Raw genomic sequence first — 9130 nt, 5'->3', positions numbered from 1 at the left:
TAGTCCCAAAAATAATATAAAAGTTCAATATAAAGCCCAATATAGTCCAAAACAATAGGTAATATAGCATGGAGCAATCAAAAATTATAGATATGTTGGAGATGTATCAGGGGGCGCCCCCACCCTCGTGAGCACCTCCTGTATCTCCTGACGTGGAGTCCAAGTCTATCCGGTGGCTTTCGTTCCAAAAATAACTTCTCCAGTTGATTTCGTTCCGTTTCGACTCCGTTTGATATTCCTTTTCTTCGAAACACTGAAATAGGCATAAAACAACAAATCTGGGTTGGGCCTTTGGTTAATAGGTTAGTCCCAGAAGTAATATAAAAGTGGATAATAAAGCCCAATATTGCCCAAAACAGTAGATAATATAGCATGGAGCAATCAAAAATTATAGATATGTTGGAGACGTATCAAGCATCCCCAAGCTTGATTCCTGCTCGTCCTCGAGTAGGTAAATGATAAAAAGATAATTTTTGATGTGGAATGCTAGTTGGCATAATTTCAATGTAATTCTTCTTACTTGTGATATGAATATTCAGATCCGAAAGATTCAAGACAAAAGTTCATATATTGACATAAAAATAATAATACTTCAAGCATACTAACTAAGCAATCATGTCTTCTCAAAATAACATGGCCAAAGAAAGTTATCCCTACAAAATCATATAGTCTGGCTATGCTCCATCTTCACCACACAAAATATTTAAATCATGCACAACCCCGATGACAAGCCAAGCAATTGTTTCATACTTTTGATGTTCTCAAACTTTTTCAATCTTCACGCAATATATGAGCGTGAGCCATGGACATAGCACTATAGGTGGAATAGAATGGTGGTCGTGGAGAAGACAAAAAGGGAGAAGATAGTCTCACATCAACTAGGCATATCAACGGGCTATGGAGATTCCCATCAATAGATATCAATGTGAGTGAGTAGGGATTGCCATGCAACGGATGCACTAGAGCTATAAATGTATGAAAGCTCAACAAAAGAAACTAGTGGGTGTGCATCCAACTTGCTTACTCACGAAGACCTAGGGCATTTTGAGGAAGCCCATCATTGGAATATACAAGCCAAGTTCTATAATGAAAGATTTCCACTAGTATATGAAAGTGACAACATAGGAGACTCTCTATCATGAAGATTATGGTGCTACTTTGAAGCACAAGTGTGGTAAAAGGATAGTAGCATTGCCCCTTCTCTCTTTTTCTCTCATTTTTTATTTTTATTTTTTTATTTTTTTATTTGGTCCTTTCTCTTTTTTTATGGCCTCTTTTCTCCTCCCTTTTTTTATTTGGGCTTCTTTGGCCTGTTTTAATTTTTTTTATTTTCGTCCGGAGTCTCATCCCGACTTGTGGGGGAATCATAGTCTCCATCATCCTTTTCTCACTGGGACAATGCTCTAATAATGATGATCATCACACTTTTATTTTTCTTACAACTCGAGAATTACAACTCGATACTTAGAACAAGATATGACTCTATATGAATGCCTCCGGCGGTGTACCGGGATGTGCAATGACTCATGAGTGACATGTATGAAAGAATTATGAATGGTGGCTTTGCCACAAATACGATGTCAACTACATGATCATGCTAAGCAATATGACAATGATGGAGTGTGTCATAATAAACGGAACGGTGGAAAGTTGCATGGCAATATATCTCGGAATGGCTATGGAAATGCCATAATAGGTAGGTATGGTGGCTGTTTTGAGGAAGGTATATGGTGGGTTTATGGTGCCGGCGAAAGTTGCGCGGTACTAGAGAGGCTAGCAAAGGTGGAAGGGTGAGAGTGCGTATAATCCATGGACTCAACATTAGTCATAAAGAACTCACATACTTATTGCAAAAGTCTATTAGTTATCGAAACAAAGTACTACGCGCATGCTCCTAGGGGGATAGATTGGTAGGAAAAGACCATCGCTCGTCCCCGACCGCCACTCATAAGGAGGACAATCAATAAATAAATCATGCTCCGACTTCATCACATAATGGTTCACCATACGTGCATGCTATGGGAATCACAAACTTCAACACAAGTATTTCTCAAATTCATAACTACTCAACTAGCATGACTCTAATATCACCATCTCCATATCTCAAAACAATTATCAAGTATCAAACTTCTCATAGTATTCAACACACTCATAAGATAATTTTATTATTCTTGAATACCTAGCATATTAGGATTTTAAGCAAATTACCATGCTATTTAAGACTCCCAAAATAATCTAAGTCAAGCATGAGAGTTCACCTATTTCTATAAAATAAGACCACCATCGTTCTCTAAAATATATAAGTGAAGCACTAGAGCAAATGACAAACTACTCCGAAAGATATAAGTGAAGATCAATGAGTAGTTGAATAATTACACAACTATGTGAAGACTCTCTAACATTTAAAAATTTCAGATCCTGGTATTCTATTAAAACAGCAAGAAAATAAAAATAAAATGACATTCTAAGAATAGCAAACATCATGTGAAGAAGCAAAAACTTAGGATCAACCGATACTAACCGATAGTTCTTGAAGAAGAAAGGTGGGATGCCAACAGGGGCATCCCCAAGCTTAGACACTTGAGACTTCTTGAAATATTATCTTGGGGTGCCTTGGGCATACCCAAGCTTGAGCTTTTGTGTCTCCTTAATTCCTCTCATATCAAGGTCTCCCTAAATCTCAAAAGCTTCATCCACACAAAACTCAACAAGGACTCGTGAGATAAGTTAGTATAAACCATTGCAAAAACCTTATCATACTCTACTGTATAAAATCACTAAAATTATTATTCAACATTGCAACTAAATTCCTCTGCATATTTAATAGTCCTATCCTCAAATAGAATCGTTAAAGAAGCAACCATATGCAAACAATGCAAACATAACAGCAATCTGCCTAAACAGGATAGTCTGTAAAGAATGCTGCAACATCCATACTTCCCTAGCTCCAAAAATTATTAAAGAAAATTCCCACTGTAGTAAATTTATCAGAGCTTAATATTCAAAAGGTTTCAACATTTTATCACATTCTGAATTTTCTAGGGAATTATTGCAACAGCGGTAAACTTTCTGTTTTCAAACAGCAACATGTGGACTTCTAAAATGGGCATAGTAAAGACTATCAATGTCACTTTTATTGAAATAAAAGATGCAAAACATTGTTCTAAATAACAGCATGCAAATCCTACCAAAATAAATTGCCGCTCCAAGCAAAACACATATCATGTGGTGAATAAAAATATAGCTCCAAGTAAAGTTACCGATATAAGTAGATGAAAGAGGGGATGCCTTCCGGGGCATCCCCAAGCTTAGGCTCTTGGTTGTCCTTGAATATTACCTTGGGGTGCCTTGGGCATCCCCAAGATTAGGCTCTTACCACTCCTTGTTTCGTAGTCCATCGAATCCTTACCCAAAACTTGAAAACTTCACAACACAAAACTTAAAGTAGAAAACTCGTGAGCTCCGTTAGTATAAGAAAATAAATCACCACTTCAAGGTACTGTAATGAACTCATTATTTATTTATATTGGTGTTAAACCTACTGTATTCCAACTTCTCTATGGTTTATAAACTATTTTACTAGCCATAGATTCATCAAAATAAGCAAACAACACACGAAAAACAGAATCTGTCAAAAACAGAACAGTCTGTAGTAATATGGATCAAACGTATACTTATGGAACTCATACAATTCTAAAATAAATTGATGGACCTGAGTAATTTATCTCTTAATCATCTGCAAAAATAATTAACTAAATAGCACTCTCCAAATAAAAATGGCATCAGTTCTCGTGAGCGCTAAAGTTTCTGTTTTTTACAGCATGATCAGCAAGACTTTCCCGAAGTCTTCCCAACGGTTCTACTTGGCACAGACACTAATTAAACACATAAAACCACATATAAACATAGTCTAGATGAATTATTTATTAATAAACAGGAACAAAAAGCAAGGAACAAAAATAAAGTTGGGTTGCCTCCCAACAAGCGCTATAGTTTAACGCCCCTAGCTAGGCATGATGATTTCAATGATGCTCACATAAAAGATAAGAATTGTAACATAAAAAGAGCATCATTAAGAATATGAATATCACATTTAAGTCTAACATACTTCCTATGCATAGGTATTTTGTGAGCAAAAAACTTGTGGGAACAAGAATCAACTTGCATAGGAAGGTAAAACAAGCATAACTTCAAGATTTTAAGCACATAGAGAGGAAATTTGATATTGTTGCAATTCCTACAAGCATATATTCCTCCCTCATAATAATTTTCAGTAGCATCATGAATGAATTCAACAATATAACCAGCACCTAAAGCATTCTTTTCATGACCTATAAGCATAGAAATTTTATTACTCTCCACATAAGCAAGATTCTTCTCATTCAGGACAGTGGGAGTACCATAAGAGACTTGGATACTATAAATTGTTTCCACATTAAAAGAGTAATGTTCAGAAAAGGGGTAACCATAATCATGACAAGTTTTATAAATATAATCACTACTTTTTATAGCATATGTATCATCACAATAATTATCCATGCTATCATCATTATAAATTTGCATATCAAAACTTGGGAGACTAAAAATATCATCTTCATTAATCATAGCTTCCCCAAGCTTGGGACAAACATTAATTGCAGCAAATATATTCTCAAAAACATCATCTTCATCAAACATAGCATCCCCAATCTTGGGCCTTTTCATATCATAAGCATAATCACTCTCATAATTAATAGTATGGATAGCACCAATAGTATAGCAATTATCATATTCTTCCAAGCAAGTGCCAAAAAGATTTTCAAGATCATAAGAAGTATCATTATCTTCCACAATTATATTCTCATGAGGCACAATAGTAATAGGAGCAGCATTATTTGGGAGAGATATATTTTTACCTCTCTTCCTTTTTCTTTTCTTCTTCCTCGCCACATCATGTGTGGGTTCAATCCTCTTTTTGGAGCTCCTTATTAATGAGATTGGTTGAATAGGAGGCTCCTCCTTGTTACCTGATTCATCATAAGAAATAATAGGAGGGTATTGGGAAGTCTCTTCACTTTCATTAGTATTCTCTTCATCTTCTATTTTTTTTTCTTTTCTTTATGTAATTGGCAATATAAGGATTTTCAATGCAATTCACCACACAATACATATAAATCTTCTCTAGATCAAAATGAAGAGCTTTATCAAGATTAAACTTTGGAATACCCTTAGTTATATGTTTCATTTCTTCATAACCCAAAAGAAGGCTAAGCTCTTTATGATGCTCAAGGGTAATCAAATTATCACAATGTTTGGACACGACTTGATCATGAAACAAATAGCATTGGAGCTTTAAATGACCATGTTCATTGTAAAGTTCACAAGGGGCACGAAAAATATTGAATTTTTCAGCACATTCATCTAGCTCTTCTTGCAACAATTTGGTTTCTAAGTACTTATGCCTCTTGCAATATCTATCTTCCCTATTTGGTGTGTACTTGCAAACCCAGTCTACTCCACAAATATTGACATGTTTATAGGAGGCATTTTCATCATAACTAGTGCAATCATCATTAGCATCATGGATATTCAAATAATTCATACTAACAACATTGCAATCATGCTAATCATTCAAATATTTAGTGCCAAACATTTTATAGATTTCTTCTTCTAGCACTTGAGCATAATTATCCTTTCCATCATACTCATGAAAGATATTAAAAAGGTGAAGCGTATGAGACAAACTCAATTCCATTTTTTTATAGTTTTCTTTTATAAACTAAACTAGTGATAAAACAAGAAACTAAAAGACTCGATTGCAAGATCTAAAGATATACCTTCAAGCACTCACCTCCCCAGCAACGGCGCCAGAAAAGAGCTTGATGTCTACTTCACAACCTTCTTGTAGACGTTGTTGGGCCTCCAAGTGCAGAGGTTTGTAGGACAGTAGAAAGTTTCCCTCAAGTGGATGACCTAAGGTTTATCAATCCGTAGGAGGCGTAGGATGAAGATGTTCTCTCTCAAGCAACCCTGCAACCAAATAACAAAGAGTCTCTTGTGTCCCCAACACACCTAATACAATGGAAAATTGTATAGGTGCACTAGTTCGGCGAAGAGATGGTGATACAAGTGCAATATGGATAGTATATAATAGTATTTGTAATCTTAAATTATAAAAACAGCAAGGTAACTAATGATAAAAGTGAGCGTAAACGATATTGCAATGCTAGGAAACAAGGCCTAGGGTTCATACTTTCGCTAGTGTAAGTTCCCTCAACAATACTAACATAATTGGATCACATAACTACCCCTCAACATGCAACAAAGATTCACTCCAAAGTCACTAATAGCGGAGAACGAACGAAGAGATTATGGTAGGGTATGAAACCACCTCAAAGTTATTCTTTCCAATCAATCTGTTGGGCTATTCCTATAAGTGTCACAAACAGACCTAGAGTTCGTACTAGAATAACACCTTAAGATACAAATCAACCAAAACCCTAATGTCACCTAGATACTCAATGTAACCTCAAGTATCCGTGGGTATGATTATACGATATGCATCACACAATCTCAGATTCATCTATTCAACCAACACAAAGGACCACAAAGAGTGCCCCAAAGTTCTACCGGAGAATCACGACGAAAACGTGTGCCAACCCCTATGCATAGGTTCATGGGCGGAACCCGCAAGTTGATCACCAAAACATACATCAAGTGAATCACGTGGCGTCCCATTGTCACCACAGATACGCACGGCAAGACATACATCAAGTGTTCTCAAATCTTTAAAGACTCAATCCGATAAGATAACTTCAAAGGGGAAACTCAATTCATTACAAGAGAGTAGAGGGGGGAAGAAACATCATAGGATCCAAATATAATAGCAAAGCTCGCGATACATCAAGATTGTATCACCTCAAGAACACGAGAGAGAGAGAGAGAGAGAGAGAGAGAGAGAGAGAGAGAGAGAGATCAAACACATAGCTACTGGTACATACCCTCAGCCCCGAGGGAGAACTACTCCCTCCTCGTCATGGAGAGACCAGGATAATGAAGATGGCCACTGGAGAAGGATTGTCCCCTCCGACAGTGTGCCGGAACGGGTCTAGATTGGTTTTCGGTGGCTACGGAGGCTTCTGGCAGCGGAACTCCCGATCTATTCTCTGTTCTTGGAGTTTTAGGGAACGATGATATATATGGGTGCAGGAAGTACGTCGGAGGAGCTACGGGGGCCCCACGAGGCAGGGGGCGCGCCCTAGGGGGGGCGCCCCCACCCTCATGAGCACCTCCCATATCTCCTGACGTGGAGTCCAAGTCTATCCGGTGGCTTTCATTCCAAAAATAACCTCTCCAGTTGATTTCGTTCCGTTTCGACTCCGTTTGATATTCCTTTTCTTTGAAACACTAAAATAGGCATAAAACAACAAATCTGGGTTGGGCCTCTGGTTAATAGGTTAGTCCCAAAATTAATATAAAAGTGGATAATAAAGCCCAATATTGCCCAAAATAGTAGATAATATAGCATGGAGCAATCAAAAATTATAGATACGTTGGAGACGTATCAATACTACACTGGGCTGCCGTGTTTCGTACTCTTCAAGTCCACTGTGGAGATGATTGGTTAATTTTATATCGTTGAATAATATTATATATTATGAGTGCAGACGCTCCACCACGAGGTTCCTTGCTCCTTCTCGGTCGTCCGGAATCTATGTTCTTCCACTCTATTTTTTTACGTGAGCTTTGTTCATCCTTTTGCCAACACGCGAGACATCTAGCATCAAGGTGCACGTGTTATGCAAGGATCGTTCCATCTATATGAAGAACACGTGGGACTGGAACTACGAGACGAACATGTACCCAGGAGTGGACGTACGAACCTGAGTAATGTAGCACAGTAAGTGAAGTAGAAAGGCACAAATGGTATGAACATGCGTGGCATATAGGGTGTGTTTGGTTGCGTTCTCGTCTCAGCATAGTTGTTCCCTCTTCATGCATGCTCAACTCAACACCCCTCTTCATGCATGCTTCTAGCTAGTGTATTTGTGCTAAACTAGTGTGGACTCATGCACCCTCCATACACTCTACCAAACACCCAAAAGTAGGTCGAGAAGGGAACTCTTGGGCGGCATTTGTCTCTTACTACGTACTACCACTAAATGTTGTATGTGCAATGCACGGTGATGTTATGGAGTACGTGCCTAAGTACTCTACTACTACTATATTAGTTGGAGGCACATATTAACTTTTATATTTGTTTACGTGTATGCCCCGAGACCTTCCAACTAGACGTGTCTTTGTCTCCAGGTCGCACTTTGTATCGTTCATACCACTAAGTACTACTACGTGTGGTCTCCGACCCAGAAGTGGAAGAAGTGGAGACGCTCTACCACGCTGTTTTTTTACGCTGGGCTCTACCACGATGTTCATGTCCCACTCCTTTCGCTGATGTGTGGGACATCCAGCACGTGCCGTGTTTGGCACCCTTCGTCGTAAGAGTTGAAACGCTAGCATTCATCAGAAATAAAACATAATTATAAATCGACAGTGATACTATTTTTTTGCGAACCAATCAGCAGTGATACTATACCACGCGGTTTCCTTGCTCCTCTATATCGGAAAGAATACTTCCATTCACCAACATGTGGGACGTCAACCATCCCGGTCCACTTGCCATGCACGCAGAACTCCAAGGGAGTCACCCAGGTTGTCGCGCCGCAGTAACAATGCCTAATGAGCCGTCAAATCACAGGCCCACTTCCCACTTTGAAGTTGCTTGGACGAAGGAACCATCATGACTTCGTTGAATTCCGCTTCTTGAAGAAAACTACTATACCGGCAGTACTGCTAGCTACAGTAGTTACTCCAACAAAGGCCTCCTTTCACTCATAGGATAGGAATATGAAAATCATAGGAAGTGAGATGACATGCATCTCAATTCCTATAGAGAAAGAGATGCCATTTGATGCTTAGGATAGGAATTTTTCCATTTAGTCTAGGCTAATGTACTAGTAATTTGCTCTAAAAACTACAGTAGTAACTAGTAGTACTGGTACATGCTCGTACTCAGACACACACACACACACTAACTACTAGTACTACTACTTCTCACATGCTGGCTAGACGCCGCCGTTCTCCTTCCCGGCTT

The sequence above is a fragment of the Triticum dicoccoides genome, chromosome 6A (assembly GCF_002162155.2).
Source record: "Triticum dicoccoides isolate Atlit2015 ecotype Zavitan chromosome 6A, WEW_v2.0, whole genome shotgun sequence".
In the NCBI taxonomy this organism is placed as follows: Eukaryota; Viridiplantae; Streptophyta; class Magnoliopsida; order Poales; family Poaceae; genus Triticum; species Triticum dicoccoides.
The sequence above is the reverse complement of the archived record's forward strand: the minus strand, read 5'-3'. Positions refer to the sequence as shown.